The 7,500-nt window shown below is 39.6% G+C and overlaps 8 non-coding genes across 8 annotated transcripts; all 8 read right to left on the bottom strand.

The window, feature by feature from the left end:
- Nucleotides 1-829: 829 nt before the first annotated feature.
- Nucleotides 830-902, bottom strand: trnak-uuu (transfer RNA lysine (anticodon UUU)). The gene has a single exon. It is a non-coding gene; the product is annotated as a tRNA-Lys (tRNA).
- A 608-nt stretch (nucleotides 903-1,510) lies between these two features.
- On the bottom strand, nucleotides 1,511-1,592 carry trnas-aga (transfer RNA serine (anticodon AGA)). Its single transcript has one exon. It is a non-coding gene; the product is annotated as a tRNA-Ser (tRNA).
- A 1,626-nt stretch (nucleotides 1,593-3,218) lies between these two features.
- On the bottom strand, nucleotides 3,219-3,291 carry trnak-uuu (transfer RNA lysine (anticodon UUU)). The gene has a single exon. It is a non-coding gene; the product is annotated as a tRNA-Lys (tRNA).
- Nucleotides 3,292-3,459: 168 nt separating this feature from the next.
- trnas-uga (transfer RNA serine (anticodon UGA)) lies at nucleotides 3,460-3,541 on the bottom strand. The gene has a single exon. It is a non-coding gene; the product is annotated as a tRNA-Ser (tRNA).
- A 132-nt stretch (nucleotides 3,542-3,673) lies between these two features.
- On the bottom strand, nucleotides 3,674-3,745 carry trnah-gug (transfer RNA histidin (anticodon GUG)). The gene has a single exon. It is a non-coding gene; the product is annotated as a tRNA-His (tRNA).
- A 1,864-nt stretch (nucleotides 3,746-5,609) lies between these two features.
- On the bottom strand, nucleotides 5,610-5,682 carry trnak-uuu (transfer RNA lysine (anticodon UUU)). The gene has a single exon. It is a non-coding gene; the product is annotated as a tRNA-Lys (tRNA).
- A 168-nt stretch (nucleotides 5,683-5,850) lies between these two features.
- trnas-uga (transfer RNA serine (anticodon UGA)) lies at nucleotides 5,851-5,932 on the bottom strand. Its single transcript has one exon. It is a non-coding gene; the product is annotated as a tRNA-Ser (tRNA).
- Nucleotides 5,933-6,064: 132 nt separating this feature from the next.
- Nucleotides 6,065-6,136, bottom strand: trnah-gug (transfer RNA histidin (anticodon GUG)). Its single transcript has one exon. It is a non-coding gene; the product is annotated as a tRNA-His (tRNA).
- Between the last annotated feature and the right edge of the window lie 1,364 nt (nucleotides 6,137-7,500).

Below are 7,500 nucleotides of genomic sequence, written 5' to 3'. Positions count from 1 at the left end.
ATATACAAAACTATACCACTCAAAAGCTTGATGTAAATAATATAAATGTAACAAATACATGTAACTGTAACAAATGTAACAAAAAATGGTGTTCTTTTAATTTACCACCCTAAAAAACATGAAAAATATTCTCAGCTATTTTCAACATTAATAATAATGATAACAATAAAAGTTTTTATTTTTTATTTTTTACAAATTCAGATTGTTAAAAGGATTTCTTAAGGATTGTGTGACTGGAGTAATAATGCAAAAATAAAATTAGTTTGAAAGTCAGCTTTGATTGTTCCTAATAAACTGTTTAACTGCTCCCCCATATTAAATTATGTTGTGGGATAATTAAATATATTCTAAATAAACTCCAAACTTAAAATTATATACATTTATTTTGTTCTCACGTTCTTTCTTGTAACACCTCCCTCTCAGTGACAACAGCTGACTGAGCGGCTCTTTATGCAGCTCATTATGCAGGGCTTTGTCTTCTCAGGTGTAAATCATGATAGTTGACGCCTACTCGCATATGACTTTTACCAACAAAAAGTGTCTTAGACAATTTAAATCAATGTATTGTTTTCTGTAAGTGAGTAAACAAGATGATTTTCACATAATTTACAAAGAAAAATTCTAGGCTACAAGCTCCGGTTCTCAAAAATCCCAGGCACCATTGTTCTTTATGTATTTTTTGGCCTTGTTCATTTAACATTGTTCGTTTGTCACTAACCACAAGGGAGATCCCCTGATCACCGGGAGCAGGAAGGAACACCGTTCCAGTACAGAGTCAGCAGAAGAGATGGACCGTAGTGATAGCAAGGTGAGGCCAAAGAAAGACCTTCGCCCGAACAGGGACTTGAACCCTGGACCCTCAGATTAAAAGTCTGATGCTCTACCGACTGAGCTATCCGGGCTCTTGTCGAGTACTGGCATCTCACCTTTTATATAACAGCAGTTTTACAACAAGCTGCCCAGAAGAGACGCAGGTGTCACGGGATGAAAGCTAGAAGCAGTTAGGACAAAGGACCACAGAAGGCACAATTACCATCACAGAAAGCTAAAGCAACACTGCAAAGCCCTCCCGTAGTTGGCAGGGTTCGAACCTGCGCGGGGAGACCCCAATGGATTTCAAGTCCATCGCCTTAACCTCTCGCCCACGACTACGTCTAGCGGTAGGCTGCCTGCCCCCTTGTCTGGTGGCTCCCTGCACAGGCCAAGCGTCAAAAACAAAATAGAGAAGAAAGATGAGGTGGTAAAAAAATGTCAACCTTCCCGTACACTCAACGCCAGAGTGTTGCCGTGACCCGGATTCGAACCGGCGTTGCTGCAGCCACAACGCAGAGTACTAACCACTATACGATCACGGCGTGCCACTGGCTCACCCAAGTTAACCCCTGGAGCCCGAATACCAGAAGCACCAGCGGCGTGTTGGTCCATCGAAGAGGGACAGGACATTTCGCAAATCAGTGGGAGGACCTTGAAAAATTCATGGACGCTTTTCCTCGTGGCCTTCAGCAAACAGCGTAGTCGGCAGGATTCGAACCTGCGCGGGGAGACCCCAATGGATTTCTAGTCCATCGCCTTAACCACTCGGCCACGACTACAAGAACAGACCAGCATCTGCTCAGTTTGTGTGCAACACTGCTGCCTGACCTACTTGCAAACAACCCAGCTCAGTCAGAAAGCTGACTGTAACCCAATAAAGGGTTTCCTTTTTTGGATACAGAAAATAATAACAACAAAACTTTGTGCACTTATAAAATAAAGATAACAAACAAGATGTGCTGTCTGCAGCCTTTGTCTGCACTGATCTTCATTTACAAACACGTCATTAAAATGAACCTCTAACTCTGTGAATACTCAACGAAGAGACATGAGAGAGATATCTATAGAAAGCTTGACATTTCTACTTTTAAACTAAACAAGTGCTGCCAAAACAAATATTCTGTGATAAAGTAATCCATATGAAAACAAGGCGATGTCCTTTTTTCACGTCTCCCTTCATTATATCTAATGTGACCACGCCCCCGCGCTGAACGCTCTATTCAGATTCAAACTGAAGCGCGGCTTGAATACGCCCACACAGAAGAAAAAGCAGCCAGACTGTTGTTCAAGTGCTTTTATTTTACTGTTTGCTTCGCGATGAGAGGAATAACACATAATTCACCCCAAAAAGATGTGACGTGGTTGAGGATTTGAGAAATGGATTTCCTCAGAAAAAAAAGAATGAAGCACTTTATTCAGCAGAGATCATAAACATGAGTAAGTCTCTTTATATTTATTTATATACTTTTACTAGTTTTCACATAACGTCTAAACATTTTACTAGTTAGACTTTTTCCAAACTATAATTCTTGACTAAATGTATAATTAAGTTAAATATTATGAAGTTTCAATAACAATATACAAAACTATACCACTCAAAAGCTTGATGTAAATAATATAAATGTAACAAATACATGTAACTGTAACAAATGTAACAAAAAATGGTGTTCTTTTAATTTACCACCCTAAAAAACATGAAAAATATTCTCAGCTATTTTCAACATTAATAATAATGATAACAATAAAAGTTTTTATTTTTTATTTTTTACAAATTCAGATTGTTAAAAGGATTTCTTAAGGAATGTGTGACTGGAGTAATAATGCAAAAATAAAATTAGTTTGAAAGTCAGCTTTGATTGTTCCTAATAAACTGTTTAACTGCTCCCCCATATTAAATTATGTTGTGGGATAATTAAATATATTCTAAATAAACTCCAAACTTAAAATTATATACATTTATTTTGTTCTCACGTTCTTTCTTGTAACACCTCCCTCTCAGTGACAACAGCTGACTGAGCGGCTCTTTATGCAGCTCATTATGCAGGGCTTTGTCTTCTCAGGTGTAAATCATGATAGTTGACGCCTACTCGCATATGACTTTTACCAACAAAAAGTGTCTTAGACAATTTAAATCAATGTATTGTTTTCTGTAAGTGAGTAAACAAGATGATTTTCACATAATTTACAAAGAAAAATTCTAGGCTACAAGCTCTGGTTCTCAAAAATCCCAGGCACCATTGTTCTTTATGTATTTTTTGGCCTTGTTCATTTAACATTGTTCGTTTGTCACTAACCACAAGGGAGATCCCCTGATCACCGGGAGCAGGAAGGAACACCGTTCCAGTACAGAGTCAGCAGAAGAGATGGACCGTAGTGATAGCAAGGTGAGGCCAAAGAAAGACCTTCGCCCGAACAGGGACTTGAACCCTGGACCCTCAGATTAAAAGTCTGATGCTCTACCGACTGAGCTATCCGGGCTCTTGTCGAGTACTGGCATCTCACCTTTTATATAACAGCAGTTTTACAACAAGCTGCCCAGAAGAGACGCAGGTGTCACGGGATGAAAGCTAGAAGCAGTTAGGACAAAGGACCACAGAAGGCACAATTACCATCACAGAAAGCTAAAGCAACACTGCAAAGCCCTCCCGTAGTCGGCAGGGTTCGAACCTGCGCGGGGAGACCCCAATGGATTTCAAGTCCATCGCCTTAACCTCTCGGCCACGACTACGTCTAGCGGTAGGCTGCCTGCCCCCTTGTCTGGTGGCTCCCTGCACAGGCCAAGCGTCAAAAACAAAATAGAGAAGAAAGATGAGGTGGTAAAAAAAATGTCAACCTTCCCGTACACTCAACGCCAGAGTGTTGCCGTGACCCGGATTCGAACCGGGGTTGCTGCGGCCACAACGCAGAGTACTAACCACTATACGATCACGGCGTGCCACTGGCTCACCCAAGTTAACCCCTGGAGCCCGAATACCAGAAGCAGCAGCGGCGTGTTGGTCCATCGAAGAGGGACAGGACATTTCGCAAATCAGTGGGAGGACCTTGAAAAATTCATGGACGCTTTTCCTCGTGGCCTTCAGCAAACAGCGTAGTCGGCAGGATTCGAAACTGCGCGGGGAGACCCCAATGGATTTCTAGTCCATCACCTTAACCACTCGGCCACGACTACAAGAACAGACCAGCTTCTGCTCAGTTTGTGTGCAACACTGCTGCCTGACCTACTTGCAAACAACCCAACTCAGTCAGCAAGCTGACTGTAACCCAATAAAGGGTTTCCTTTTTTGGATACAGAAAATAATAACAACAAAACTTTGTGCACTTATAAAATAAAGATAACAAACAAGATGTGCTGTCTGCAGCCTTTGTCTGCGCTGATCTTCATTTACAAACACGTCATTAAAATGAACCTCTAACTCTGTGAATACTCAACGAAGAGACATGAGAGAGATATCTATAGAAAGCTTGACATTTCTACTTTTAAACTAAACAAGTGCTGCCGAAAACAAATATTCTGTGATAAAGTAATCCATATGAAAACAAGGCGATGTCCTTTTTTCACGTCTCCCTTCATTATATCTAAAGTGACCACGCCCCCGCGCTGAACGCTCTATTCAGATTCAAACTGAAGCGCGGCTTGAATACGCCCACACAGAAGAAAAAGCAGCCAGACTGTTGTTCAAGTGCTTTTATTTTACTGTTTGCTTCGCGATGAGAGGAATAACACATAATTCACCCCAAAAAGATGTGACGTGGTTGAGGATTTGAGAAATGGATTTCCTCAGAAAATAAAGAATGAAGCACTTTATTCAGCAGAGATCATAAACATGAGTAAGTCTCTTTATATTTATTTATATACTTTTACTAGTTTTCACATAACGTCTAAACATTTTACTAGTTAGACTTTTTCCAAACTATAATTCTTGACTAAATGTATAATTAAGTTAAATATTATGAAGTTTCAATAACAATATACAAAACTATACCACTCAAAAGCTTGATGTAAATAATATAAATATAACAAATACATGTAACTGTAACAAATGTAACAAAAAATGGTGTTCTTTTAATTTACCACCCTAAAAAACATGAAAAATATTCTCAGCTATTTTCAACATTAATAATAATGATAACAATAAAAGTTTTTATTTTTTATTTTTTACAAATTCAGATTGTTAAAAGGATTTCTTAAGGATTGTGTGACTGGAGTAATAATGCAAAAATAAAATTAGTTTGAAAGTCAGCTTTGATTGTTCCTAATAAACTGTTTAACTGCTCCCCCATATTAAATTATGTTGTGGGATTATTAAATATATTCTAAATAAACTCCAAACTTAAAATTATATACATTTATTTTGTTCTCACGTTCTTTCTTGTAACACCTCCCTCTCAGTGACAACAGCTGACTGAGCGGCTCTTTATGCAGCTCATTATGCAGGGCTTTGTCTTCTCAGGTGTAAATCATGATAGTTGACGCCTACTCGCATATGACTTTTACCAACAAAAAGTGTCTTAGACAATTTAAATCAATGTATTGTTTTCTGTAAGTGAGTAAACAAGATGATTTTCACATAATTTACAAAGAAAAATTCTAGGCTACAAGCTCCGGTTCTCAAAAATCCCAGGCACCATTGTTCTTTATGTATTTTTTGGCCTTGTTCATTTAACATTGTTCGTTTGTCACTAACCACAAGGGAGATCCCCTGATCACCGGGAGCAGGAAGGAACACCGTTCCAGTACAGAGTCAGCAGAAGAGATGGACCGTAGTGATAGCAAGGTGAGGCCAAAGAAAGACCTTCGCCCGAACAGGGACTTGAACCCTGGACCCTCAGATTAAAAGTCTGATGCTCTACCGACTGAGCTATCCGGGCTCTTGTCGAGTACTGGCATCTCACCTTTTATATAACAGCAGTTTTACAACAAGCTGCCCAGAAGAGACGCAGGTGTCACGGGATGAAAGCTAGAAGCAGTTAGGACAAAGGACCACAGAAGGCACAATTACCATCACAGAAAGCTAAAGCAACACTGCAAAGCCCTCCCGTAGTCGGCAGGGTTCGAACCTGCGCGGGGAGACCCCAATGGATTTCAAGTCCATCGCCTTAACCTCTCGGCCACGACTACGTCTAGCGGTAGGCTGCCTGCCCCCTTGTCTGGTGGCTCCCTGCACAGGCCAAGCGTCAAAAACAAAATAGAGAAGAAAGATGAGGTGGTAAAAAAAATGTCAACCTTCCCGTACACTCAACGCCAGAGTGTTGCCGTGACCCGGATTCGAACCGGGGTTGCTGCGGCCACAACGCAGAGTACTAACCACTATACGATCACGGCGTGCCACTGGCTCACCCAAGTTAACCCCTGGAGCCCGAATACCAGAAGCAGCAGCGGCGTGTTGGTCCATCGAAGAGGGACAGGACATTTCGCAAATCAGTGGGAGGACCTTGAAAAATTCATGGACGCTTTTCCTCGTGGCCTTCAGCAAACAGCGTAGTCGGCAGGATTCGAAACTGCGCGGGGAGACCCCAATGGATTTCTAGTCCATCACCTTAACCACTCGGCCACGACTACAAGAACAGACCAGCTTCTGCTCAGTTTGTGTGCAACACTGCTGCCTGACCTACTTGCAAACAACCCAACTCAGTCAGCAAGCTGACTGTAACCCAATAAAGGGTTTCCTTTTTTGGATACAGAAAATAATAACAACAAAACTTTGTGCACTTATAAAATAAAGATAACAAACAAGATGTGCTGTCTGCAGCCTTTGTCTGCGCTGATCTTCATTTACAAACACGTCATTAAAATGAACCTCTAACTCTGTGAATACTCAACGAAGAGACATGAGAGAGATATCTATAGAAAGCTTGACATTTCTACTTTTAAACTAAACAAGTGCTGCCGAAAACAAATATTCTGTGATAAAGTAATCCATATGAAAACAAGGCGATGTCCTTTTTTCACGTCTCCCTTCATTATATCTAAAGTGACCACGCCCCCGCGCTGAACGCTCTATTCAGATTCAAACTGAAGCGCGGCTTGAATACGCCCACACAGAAGAAAAAGCAGCCAGACTGTTGTTCAAGTGCTTTTATTTTACTGTTTGCTTCGCGATGAGAGGAATAACACATAATTCACCCCAAAAAGATGTGACGTGGTTGAGGATTTGAGAAATGGATTTCCTCAGAAAATAAAGAATGAAGCACTTTATTCAGCAGAGATCATAAACATGAGTAAGTCTCTTTATATTTATTTATATACTTTTACTAGTTTTCACATAACGTCTAAACATTTTACTAGTTAGACTTTTTCCAAACTATAATTCTTGACTAAATGTATAATTAAGTTAAATATTATGAAGTTTCAATAACAATATACAAAACTATACCACTCAAAAGCTTGATGTAAATAATATAAATATAACAAATACATGTAACTGTAACAAATGTAACAAAAAATGGTGTTCTTTTAATTTACCACCCTAAAAAACATGAAAAATATTCTCAGCTATTTTCAACATTAATAATAATGATAACAATAAAAGTTTTTATTTTTTATTTTTTACAAATTCAGATTGTTAAAAGGATTTCTTAAGGATTGTGTGACTGGAGTAATAATGCAAAAATAAAATTAGTTTGAAAGTCAGCTTTGATTGTTCCTAATAAACTGTTTAACTGCTCCCCCATATTAAATTATGTTGT

The sequence above is a fragment of the Carassius gibelio genome, chromosome A20, assembly GCF_023724105.1.
Source record: "Carassius gibelio isolate Cgi1373 ecotype wild population from Czech Republic chromosome A20, carGib1.2-hapl.c, whole genome shotgun sequence".
In the NCBI taxonomy this organism is placed as follows: Eukaryota; Metazoa; Chordata; class Actinopteri; order Cypriniformes; family Cyprinidae; genus Carassius; species Carassius gibelio.
Note: the sequence above shows the minus strand (reverse complement) of the source record. Positions and strands in the feature narration are given on the sequence as shown.